Below are 10,475 nucleotides of genomic sequence, written 5' to 3' on the forward strand. Positions count from 1 at the left end.
CCGCCGGCCCCACACGTGGGCGCTGGGGTCGGGCCGGTGGTGGCTGCGCTCTTCCTCCGCCAGGAGCTCGGCCCCAGCCGCCTCGCTCGCCAAAACTTGGCCCCTGCTGCAGGAGGGGCGGGGACGCTGGCGATGCGCCCCCGCCAGGTGCCACCCCCGCCTGCCTCACCTGGCGGGGTGGAGCCGGGCACAAGCTCCTCCTCGGGGGCAGCACGGCTTTGCCCCCCCGCTCCAGGTGCCCTCTCCCGGCCACCTCTGAGGGCAGGTGGCCCCCTGCCGGGGCCTGGAGCTGGCTCTCGTGCCCCTCAAGGCGCCAGCTCCTCACCCATCCCCCTCCCCCCCCTCAAGAAAAGCTCTTCCCTGGCCACCACAGACCGAAAACAGAGCAGTCCTCTTGTAAAAGGAAGGACTTCGTAGGGGGAAGAGAGGTGCCAACTCCGCAGCCCCAGAAACAGGCACCAGCTGCAGTTGGGACTTCCCACTTTTGTACAGTAAAGCCATAGGGGTTAGGGACACAAAGGCAGTCCCAATCCACAGCACAGCTCTGCCAACCTCCCCTGCTTCCTCCTGCTGTTTCAATCCTGTTAGGCAGGATTTCCTAGGGGGGGCAGTGATTCTTGCCCCCACTCCCACCCTCCAGATGAAGGGAGGCAAGCTTTCCAGGATGCAGATTACACTTTGACTCTTGGAGGGGTCTGCAAAAAAAATAAAAATTGAGCTGCCCATCCTAATAAAAATGGAAACCCTCCCCTCAAGTTACAATTTTCAACTCTTACAGGGACCGGGGAGGGGGGGGCTTTTGTCTCTTATGGGGTGGCTCAGCCCTGGAGCTCCCTGGGTAATTCAAACCCTAAAGCTTTCCAGTGTAAGACCACCTTCCTTAGGTCTCTGAATATAGGCATCCTAGAGGAGGGGTGAGGGGAAAGGTGCAGGCCTAGCAGACACACTGAGCAGAAAAAAGCACCCAAGCCCTGGGAGATCAAGGCCTATCAAAGGGGGAGGAATAGGGGGGGATCAGGAAGGAGGTCTGAAATCTTGTTTAATTCTATCCCAGCTCCATAGCTGGTCCAATAAAACAGATCCCCTGCAGAAATCACTTCTGGTCTGTCACGCCTACAATGTTACTCTTATCGCTACTGTTTTTCTGTTGCAAAGAGGGCAGGCCGGTCCCAAAAGGGCAGGAGGGGTTTAACCCTGCAGGTTCATCACTGAAGCCTCTGGGTTTTTAATTATGTTTGCTCACCCAACAGCACTAGAAAGGATCTCCCCCTCCCACAATGGAGCATCACCAGCCTAGAGCCACCAGTGAGATTCCAGCCACCTCTCAGACCCCACCGCCTCACTCAGCCAGTCGCAGAGCTGGCTATATCAGAGGCTACCTGCAACACCAGTGGGAATGGGTAACTGGTTTGGCTTGAGTGGAGTGACTCCTGCCTTCCATTTGTGCCAGGGAAATCAGACTCCCTTCCCTTCCCCAGGTGCAAGCCTAGGTGTGCCGGCAGAAAGGCAATGCTATATCATGATGGTTACAAGGAGGGAATAGCAGCAGCTAGCCCAGAACTTTATCAGAGAAAGGAGGCGGGGGAGAAAAGAAACCTGATAAAGGGTAATTGTGAGTGATTGGAGCTAGAGGCTAAATTAGTCTCTGTTTGCATTGCTTCCAAAATAGAGAGTTACTAAAGGTTGAAATAAAAAATGCTAAGAAGCTTGGAGAAGGAGCTGACCCAGGGGGAAGAAGCAAAGTTTATCAATAATTACCTTCTGAAGTTAATGATTTAAAAGATTAGGACACAGTACCGGCTCCTGCTCTCATTCAAGTGGACTGGAGTTTTGCCACTGCCTTCTGCAGGATGGATCCTGCTCACATTGCATGCATGTTTACCCCCACTACTTAAAAAAGTTGGTGACACAGGAGGACAAAGTAAAGAAAAATGCCACTGTTTCTGTGTATCATTTATTCCACAGGAAACTCAGAATCCCTTTGCCACTGGCCTTACTTCAGATTAATAGAGCTTTTTTACCATAGTATAAATATATGTTCCTGCTTCCACCTGTCGCCTGGATAGGGGCTTTTGCTTTTTACAGAAATCAAAATTTCCCCTAAAAAAATCAATAAAAATGTCATCTGTCTAAGGAATTTGAATCAAGCCTCAAATGTGTTATTTCTATTTTGCTCCTCAAACAAGACATTAAATAGTATATAAATCATACAGATTTGGTACTTTGCTTACACTGCTTTACTGTGATATCCATAATATTTACTATCCATTGTATAGCAAATAAAATATAATAGTAGAATAGTAAAGCAATATAATTAAACTACTAAATAGTAAATGACATCCCTATACAGTTAACACTGGGCATATAGGTAACCAGTTGTTTATACATCATTGTATTGACAATTAATGTGTGTTGTACAAATCCTGTCATGGTATTAAATACTTAATAAGTGAATAATAACCCCAGCCCTGGAGAAACAGCAGCAAGGCAAGCAAGTACATTTGTTATTTTCCACCACTAAGAAATGCCATTCAGTTTACACTGGAATCTACTTTTAGCTAAATCATTTGGGTTACTTGTTTGTTTGTTTGGGGGGGGGGTATGAGTCTTGTCCTACAACAACTTCAGCTGAAAGGAAGGCTGGTCTTGCAAGTTAAGCATGTAACTGGAAGCTAGACATTCCTAAATCTTGGCCGTGATTCTGTCATTGATTCTCTGTATTGTAGTAGAGAGGCATTTCACTACCTTGTGTCTCAACTTTCCCTTCTGTAAAATGGGGTTAATATTTCCCTTTTATGGCTGTTGTGAGGATTAATTATTTTATACTTTTCAAAGTGCTGTAGAAACTGTAAGGAATGTAGACATTCTAAGAACTGTTACAGGTGAATAGGAATCCCATTCAAGAGGAACTGAAGTTGGCAATGAGATAGATGGCAATTTTGGACTTTGGTGCTAATTTGCTATAGGCAAAACCTTTCTATATCACGGCCTGTAGAAACACAACACAGCACTACAAAAGTAGCAGCCAACAGATATAACTTAACTTCCCTTTATGACACATTTTCAGCATCACTGTCACACTGCTACCAAGTACTTTTCTTCATAATATTTACTTCTGATTTGGTTAGCTTATGTTAATCAGTGGCCTGTCTAAACAATGGAAACACAATTGTATTTAATTGCATTAGCTTAGGGAGAAAAAGTGGCTTGAACATATGTCTTTAACCATATATCTTTACAATCATTATTTTAATGCCTTTTTAAAGAGTATCAGGTTGCTAATTAGTTTTGCACAACAGAGCTTCGATGTTCTGTATTTTATTCTCATATTTCCTGTATTGCAATTAGATCTTGTAAATAGTGCAGAAGAACTATGCTGAGCCACACTGCACTTAGTTCCAACCAACTCTACCAATATCCATGGATTGTACAGCTGTAACTAAGAGCAAAATTCATTCATAGCTTGCTTCAGAGATGCTCAATATTTACATTGTGCATTATTACAATGTAAGATTCAACCTAAATGAAGCTGATAGTATCAAATAGAGAAACAGAATTCAACTGACAGGGAAAGTAGAAGAATTTCTTTAATCAGAGACCCAAGGTAAAGGAACAAGTTGTTCTAAGGAAGATGTGAATCCATCTGAAGAAACCTAAGCATACATTAAAGGTTGCAGACTGTATTATAGGAAAAGATGCCAAATTAACAGACATGTTTGTCCAAGGAGATATTATTAAAAAATGTATGATTCAAAGGCAGTATTTGAGTATTATATTGCATTATAATGCAGCCACCTCCCAAGTACTCATTTAGTTATCCGTAGATAATATGATGAGACCAGCGGTTCCCAAACTGTGGTATGTATACCACCTGTAGTATGCAGACAACCTGTCAGTGGTACGCATTAACAGATTTATTATAATGACTTTATATGCCAAAATTTGCTGGTGGTACTTAAGGTTGTATCATTTTAAATTAGTGGTGCGCTGTCTGTCAGAGTTTGGAAACTGCTGGGTTAGACATCAACATAAGGTACACCAAAACACAAATCCCAAATTGTTCCTATACTTTATAATTAATTACCTTCCAATTAATTATGTATATAAAGTACATATACACTTTGTATGTGGGTGTACACACACATACAGATACATGTATGTGTAAGCATGTAAATCATACATGCACACATATTCATCCACTATTGAGATACCATTGACAAATCTAATTGAGGTTTTTCTCAAACAAAACAACAAGAATGGAATCAGAATGATGACAGAAAGGCCAACTAAAATGCAAAAGAAGAGGAATCATTTCCAAAATACAAAGCTAACAGAAGAGTTTGCAGAAGTCCTAGAAGTAGAATTTGCTGCCCTTACGCACTGAATAACAACAATCTGCTTTATAGTTGTAAAACCCTCTGTGATTCTGAGCTGGACCATTTCACAACTACCTCATTCACAAGCAGTCATCTTTCTACGTGGACTAGTATGAAACAGGCAAGGGTAGGTGGCACCTTATAGATTGAACATCATCAGTGAACAGATGCCTTCCTCATTCCTGATAGGAAGGTCAATAGGAGCATGCGAAAATTCCCTCTTACACTTCCCTTCCACTTACTGTAAATGTAGTGTGTGAGAGACTCACTCAATGCTGGCACTGAAGTTGTTCTGCAACCTACTGTCACCTTCTTCCTTCCCAAACCACTGAGTTCCAATGTACTGTGTTCACAAAACCTGACCTTGGCTCATCAAGGATATAAGATACACAAGAAGTTTCCAGGACCTGAAGACCTTACCTTCTGGCACACAGAGACACTGCCAAGCCTGTCAGACCTGCTGATGGCTCCTGTTTACATGAGAAAACAATTGATGAAATTGTTTTAATTTACACCGCACACATATTTCAAGCATAAGTGATCACATCCTTGGCTGTTATAAATAAGTGTAGTTCTACTAAGACCAATGTTGTCATGTCAATATGCACCAGCTGAGGATTTGAGCTAGGGCATGTAATATTTCTCTACATTGCAAAACTTTTATTGCCCCCATCACATCTCCTCACATGAATCAAAGGTCAGGAGACGAAGATAATCACTTTAACAGATAAATATTATATTTACATTTCTCAGTGATAATGACATAGTAAATGTAAAATGTTGCATCAGTTTATAATGCACCTATTCCTAGTTTTAGGTGCTAGACATACACACACAGAAATCCTGTTGCGCAGTATAAGAAGCCCATACTTATTTTTGTTGCTTTCATATCAAGATGCTGTATGACTTGGGAAGATAATTTGAATTTCTTGTTGGCTATATTGCCTGTGCAATTGAGCTGCTTTCTCTATTACATATATTATGAGAAAAAGTACCCGAAACGGCTGTCTCCATATCATTACTGCATCAACCACTATCAATGATGAAAGTGGGATTCATTCCTACTCTCCCAGACCTGCTGCTCCAAGACTAAATACAACCGCAGACCCCCACTTAGTGGTAGGCTCAGAGGTGGATTAAGATTCATTGGGGTCTTGGGCCTGCCCCCCCTCCCCAACCTAATCCCTGTCCCATGCCACAGGTTCCCAACCTTGGCTGGCGCTGCAGGAGCAGCAGCCGGAGTGGGACCTGCTGCCCCCCAGGCCCAGGACAGGAGCCATGGCCACCCCTGCACAACGTCGCCCCACGGCCAAGGCAGTAATAATTCCTGCCTGCCACTGGAACAAGCCTGGGACTGAGAAGAAAGCACTGGTCAGATGTGAGAGTGAAAAGTGTTAGGAGTTTGTTTTAAGCCTCTATTTTTATGTTCTGTCTTCCCCAATTATGTTATAGTGTTTTCCCTAAGTCAGTGTTTTTTATCCCATATTTAGCTGTCCTGTAACTGGGCATGTTGCCTTGCGGGGAGTTTGTACCCTCACAGCTTTGGCTGACTTGGGGTCCCGTCACAACATGAAACACAAAAATGGGAGAACAGTGTCAACATGCAAGCAAAAGATGGATGAAGGTTGCAAGGCAGGACCAGAGGGATGCCATTGTCACAGTTACTGAACAGATTACATTATTGTAGCCTCCATACATTAGCTGCTTCCTCCATCTTGTACCATCTTCTGATGAACTGCCAGAGGATATGGCCCCTGCACTGATATCCACTAAAGCAGGGGCTGGATTGCAGGCCTGAGCTGCTTTGCAGAGCAATTTTATCTGGCCTGTGAAGCCTGGCTACTGCTGGTGATTTGACAGCAGGGGATTTCTGTGTCAGTGGAAGGAGATTCACATGCACAGCAATGCGTGGGGAAAAATGGTGGCTGGACCTGAGGTGCTGGCCTGCCATGGAGTAAGCAGCATTATTTGGACAGCTGCTCCATTACCAACCCCTGCACTAAAGGGATTCAAAAGAGCCGTAATCTAAGGAACTTTCTTGCATACAAAGATCAGCCCCGCTGATATAAATGGTACCACAGCAAGTCTCGTGTTTCTCCACATTCTTTAAGAATCAAACAATCCTGAAGTCCTTTGCTATTGCTTACTGAGAATATCTAGAAAGCACTTTAGTTGCCTCCAGCATAAGCACTGCAATGCCTAAAACTCAGGCTTCTTGCCCCAGGAGCATGATTCAAAGAACCAGGGTCAGGTGCACATAGCTCCCGCTATATAGTTAATAGGGAGGGTTAGGCATTTCCAAAAGGTGATTCAGAGAGCCCAAATGGTATGGGAGTAGCCACCCAGAAGTTAGTCAATAGGAAACACTAAGCATAGGGGTGTGTCTGAAGTCCTGCCCCATTCTGAAGCTCCAGCAATTTGCAAGGGCATAGATAAAAGAATGGAAGGAGGGTCCAATGCCCCAGTTACCACTTTCTTGAGGGCCTCCAAGCACCTGCCATAGGAAAGGATCTTCACCCCACTCTCTTCCACTGCACATTAGGTGCCACTGTTCAAAAGTGCCAAGTCCTCTTCTCAGGGTAGGTACCTGGTTGACACTGGTGATTGCAAACTGATCACCAGATGCAAATGAATGATTAGGGCACTCCCTGAAAAGGCAGGAAGTGTGGGCTTGCATCCCTTGAGAATGGGGAGGACTTAAAACCCAGCTTTCTTGCTTCCTGGGCAAGTGTCTGCCTCACTGGGAGCAAGGGTCCAGGCTGGAAGTCAGGGCCTCTTCTTCTGCTGAAAAGCAGGCAGGCATCTCCAATCAGTAATGTATTAGCAAATGGTAGGCAGCAGCAGCAGCACCACCACCACCACCAGGATGACAATGTAGTCTAAGAAAACGTGACTTTGGATGCTGCACCAGGCACTGATGTCAGTGCTGTTGGGGTCCATTAGGCATGCTCAGAGCATGCCTAACAGATTTGGCCAGGTTGGGAATTTCCATGGAATTTAGGCACCATTCTGCCTTATACCTAGATTGCAATAGCTGCAGTTAGGTGCTGCAGGAATTTTGTGGCCTGAAATGGAAACACTATGGGCAAAATCTTATTTCACTTTGTGCACCCAAATGGGAACTACCCACCCACATAACTGTCATTTTTGGCATTTATTCATGGTTTGTGATCCTCCTATTCATTCTGTGTGGACATTTAAGAGCACACAGGCAATACTTTGGCTGGGCAGGTAATCTGGCTTTGAACACACCTGTACTGAGTAAGCATAAATCAAGACATTGAAGGCAAACAAAAGCTGATAATTACTGGCTATTATAGAAGAATATACCTCCCATGTTTTAGTCCAAGAGCCTAGCAGTGAAGGCACCTACCACAGAAGTGGAAAGCACAAGTTCTAGGCCCATCTGACCCAGTAAACTTCTACCCTTGGCTTCCCAGTACAATACTCTGACCACTAGGCAATGGGGTAGGCATTGTCCAGTTCCTGCTCCAGCTCTCCATTTGAAGCTGGCCCTTTGGGGTCATTATGTGAGGCCAGGAGAAAGACCATAAGCTAGAGCAGGGGTACTCAACCTCTGGACCACAAAGCCATCACATCTGGCCCCACAAGGGTCAGGAAATTTGGCAGCGGGGGAATGGGGGCCAGTTATACAGCCATACTTTCCCCTGACAAATTCCCCAAATCCAAGCCCCAAGCTTCCAGCTGGAGCCCAGCTGCACCTCCTTCCTCATGCAGTGCTAGGCCATGCCCCTTCCCCCTCCACAGAGCCAGGTCATGTCCCTTTCCATGACCCCATCGGGACTGGGTAGAGCTCCTTTCCCCACCCTGCAGGGCTGGGCTACCCTGCACCCCACTCCATGTGGCTGGATGGTGGCCACCACATTGGCCCCAGGCACTGGCTCTAAACCATTATCTGGCCTGCAGTTGGACCAGGCACTGCTCATCCCACCCACTGCTGAAAAGGGTTGAGCAGCACTGAGCTAGAGAGTATGTAGTTCAGGAAGTATCTACTAGTCTGCAAAGGAGAAGGGCCTGAGTTTTAGCCTAAACCTTTATTCCAATGAGGAAGAAACTTACCCACTACTCTTCATCCAGGGAATAGTAAATGCAAGGTGGCATATTTCAGCTTCCTGAGGAGACTGCACAATGCCTAACCTTTGGCTGGGTGGTTAGGGCATGATACTAAGGAGTCAGAGAAATGTAGATTCAAATTCCCTCTGAAGGAAGGGGAACCCATTAGCTGGGTGTCTCACTCTCTCGTAGCCCTCATCTGTTGGGACTAAAATGAATGGGAGGGCCCTCCTTGTTTTTACTGGGCCACAATTTCAGGATTGACACTCCAATACAATATATATATATATATATATATATATATATGGAGTTACATTTCTAAACAGTACCTGGAGTAGGATCACAAGCTGCATGTAAATGCCAAAAGTGGCAATTATGTAGCAAAGCAACTGCTATTTGGGCATGGAAATTGAAATAGCATTCTGTCCTGCATAAATCTGGGCACCTGTGGGATTAGGAGGTTGAGGAACTGGAGTTTTTAGGTCACTACTTTGGACTCAGGCAACAGAATTTCACTTAAATCACATTTTAGAAACCATAAGTACTTTGAGTTTTGCCCCAGGTTCATTCTCAGACAAAACTCTTAAGTCACTAAGAATTTGCCTGAGTAGGGACCTTATGTTCTGACTCTTTGATGAATACTTTTTATAAAATATTTGCTGCTAAATACTACAGTGGAGAATAAACTATGCAATCCATAGTTATAACATAGCTATATTACAAAGCTATGCAATGTCTTTTCATATAAACCTCATAAATTCCTACCATAACATTAAAGAAGATTTTAAGGCATTAACAATACATTTGACCTCAATATAAATATTTCCTATGTCATGGAATACATACTGTATAATTATACAAGAAAACTGGTCTATTAATAGATACCCATACTAACAAACTGCTCATTACATTCCTGTCACTTCACAGATTCCATTAACAAGGGAAGAAACTGTACTCCTTTATTCATTCATTCATTCAGTCCTTTACCCAACCCACATGCAGCCGTTTTAAAATACTTCCTAACAAAGGAGATAAAAACAGGAGCCAACAGGTTTTTATCCCACTCTCAGGGCAGTCAATGGGACTTTTGCTCTACAGAGAGTAAAAACAGCTGGAACCTATTGGTAGCAGGGAGCTGGACTGGGATTACAAATCATCTAATCCCTTCCATTTAAGGGAAACAGCTTCTTTCCTGCAACCTCCCCCAATGCCCACCTTAAATGCATTAGCATAGACAAACACAGCAAACTTGTTTAAAAAACTAGCATCTCAAATTCCCAACAAATAAGTTTAAGGGGGGCAGCTAAGACAGGAGACAGCTGATAACGCTGAGACAATGGACAAAGGATGGAGTATCACAAAGAGAATGGCTAATGGGGTTCCTTAAATCAACCAAACCTAATGCAAAAAGGACACAAAGGTGTATGGCAGGGATTGCAACATTGTGAATCCCCCAAACAGTTTGCAATCTCCAGTCCTTATCTAACTTAATTAGTAATTCTAAAAAGTCAGACTTTCCTTGCATCTGAACAATGACTCATTACTGAATGAAGGTGTTCCTAGTTTTGGCTCACTCAGATTTTTACTTTATTTCTCAAATTTTAAACACAAAATTAAACACAGCAAAATATTTTCCAGCATTTCTCAAGCCAACATTTCTATTACCCCTTTACTTCTAGTTATTCCAAATCTATTTCTTTAATAATGTCACTGCCACTTTTAAAACCAATGTTAATTGAACACTTCTCCCACTGCTTTTTGCAGTGTTCTCATTGATTATATCCATTAATGACTTTGCTTCTAAAGAGAAATTCAGTGGTCTTCATTTCTTGTAATTATTGTTTTGTTAATTATCTATAACTCTATGTGCAGAGAAATGCCACTAGATTTGTTGTTTTGTATTTTGTGGGTGGATGTCTGGCTCCATTAAAGCAATAGTAAAACACCCACCGACTTCAAGAGTGCCAGGGTTTCATCTTGTGCATTTCACAGTTTTGTCCAACACATCTTGGCATAGATGGTTTT

Source organism: Gavialis gangeticus, unplaced genomic scaffold (assembly GCF_001723915.1).
Source record: "Gavialis gangeticus isolate Ggan-Ray unplaced genomic scaffold, GavGan_comp1, whole genome shotgun sequence".
Lineage (NCBI taxonomy): Eukaryota > Metazoa > Chordata > Crocodylia > Gavialidae > Gavialis > Gavialis gangeticus.